Raw genomic sequence first — 2,225 nt, 5'->3', positions numbered from 1 at the left:
GCTGTTGTACGATTGTGTGTGTGTGAGGGAAGAGAGAGTGTGACAGTGATTGAGACAGCGTGCCTGGCACTGAACACACTCCAGTGGATGCGGCAACACTCACGTGCTGGTTACAGACACTGTTAACACCCACCACGTTACCCGCCATGGTCACCCCTCTCCTCGTCTGCTGCCCTCCCCCAGGCTACACATGCACTGAGCCCGGGATGCTGTTTTATTCGTCATGGTGTCCTCAGCCCCCGTCACAGAGCTCAGCACTTGCCGAGGGAATAGCTTCTAATGGAGAACACGGGTAAGAAGGGGCAGGTGCCCAGAGCTGCTCCTTGGTCTACACGACACCATCACTGCAGCCATCCGTCTGCAGTCATTGGGGGAAAAACCCACGAATCTACAGTAATCATCTGAGCCTTAGATAAGATAAGGATGTGAGGTTTTTTTATTCTGAAACTGATAAAAGTAATCATGGGGCCACCAAAAAATGTGGAGGCCTCTATCTCTAGTGATCTCTTTGAGATGCAGAAAACACCTGCAGTGGATGATTTTCAGTTCAGTCACTCAGTCGTGTCCGACTCTGCGACCCCATGGACTGCAGCATGACAGGCTTCCCTGTCCATCACCAGCTCCCAGAGATTACTCAAACTCAGATCCATCGAGTGGGTGATGCCATCCAACCATCTCATCCTCTGTTGTCCCCTTCTCCTACCTTCAGTCCTTCCCAGCATCAGGGTCTTTTCAAATGAGTCAGTTCTTCCCATCAGGTGGCCAAAGTATTGGAGTTTCAGCTTCAGCATCAGTCCTTCCAATGAATATTCAGGACTGATTTCCTTTAGGAAGGACTGGTTGGATTTCCTTGCAGTCCAAGGAACTCTGAAGAGTCTTCTCCAACACCACAGTTCAAAAGCATCAGTTCTTCAGCACACAGCTTTCTTTATAGTCCAACTCTCACATCCATACATGACTACTGGAAAAAGCATAGCTTTGACTATACAGACCTTTGTCAGCAAAGTAATGTCTCTGCTTTTTAATATGCTGTCTAGGTTAGTCATAGCTTTTCTTCCAAGGAGCAAGTGTCTTTAATTTCATGGCTGCAGTCACCATCTGAAGTGATTTTGGAGCCCAAGAAAATAAAGTGTCACTGTTTCCATTGTTTCCCCATCTATTTGATATGAAGTGATGGGACCGGATGCCCTGATCTTAGTTAATGGTTTAGATCTGCCTTTGTCTGAAGACGGGGCAGGGCCAGGTCATCTCTTCAGGTGGCTTCAGCTCTGCTATCCTGTGCTCTATTAACCAGTTAATATTTTCCTGTGATTTTCTCTTAGCACCTGCCTGATAACATTATTGTTTCTTCCATACAATGCAGTGATGTGACATTCATCTAATAGCAGTAACCACTCTCCTTGCCCTTCCTCCTTACCAGTGTCACTTGCTCTGTAACAAGGACGCCTTCCTTCTTTCCTTTTCTCCAGCTAAACAAAGACCATACTCAGGGCTCCCACTAGTACCTGTCACATCCTCAATGCTTAACTAAAAAGCCACCTGGACTTTCAAATCTTTCATTTACCCATACTTATGTTACTCTTTCCTTCTTTCATCCTATCTAAATTATGTTCTTTTAAAATTGTTATTATTTTATTTTTTAAAATATTTTATTTTATATTGGAGTATAGTTGATTTAGAGGGCTTTCCAGGTGGTGCTAAAGAACATGCCTGCCAGTTCAGGAGATGCAGAAACAAGGGTTTGATCTCTGGGTTGGGAAGATCCCCTAGAGGAGGTCACGGTAATCCACTCTGGTATTCTTGCCTGGAGAATTCAATGGACAGAGGAGCCTGGCAGGCTTGTCCATAGGATCGCAAAGAGACAGACACAACTGAAGCAGCTTAGTGTGTGCATAGCACACATAGTTGATTTATAATGTCACGTTAGCTTCAAGTGTACAGCAAAGTGATTTAGTTACACGTATATCCGTTCTTTTTCAGATTCTTTTTCCATGTAGGTTATTGTAGAATATTGAGTAGAGTTCTCTGTGCTATACAGTAGGACCTTGTTGGGTTTTTTTAGGTAGTAGTGTATATATGTTATATATATTTTATAGGTAGTAGTGTATATATGTTAATCCCAAATTCCTAATTTATCCCCCTCCCCTACAGACCGCCTACCCACTTTGGAAACTGTAAGTTTGTTTTCTATGACTGTCAGCTGTTCCTGTTTTATAAATAAGTTC

The sequence above is a fragment of the Bubalus kerabau genome, chromosome 4 (genome assembly GCF_029407905.1).
Source record: "Bubalus kerabau isolate K-KA32 ecotype Philippines breed swamp buffalo chromosome 4, PCC_UOA_SB_1v2, whole genome shotgun sequence".
Lineage (NCBI taxonomy): Eukaryota > Metazoa > Chordata > Mammalia > Artiodactyla > Bovidae > Bubalus > Bubalus kerabau.
The sequence above is the reverse complement of the archived record's forward strand: the minus strand, read 5'-3'. Positions refer to the sequence as shown.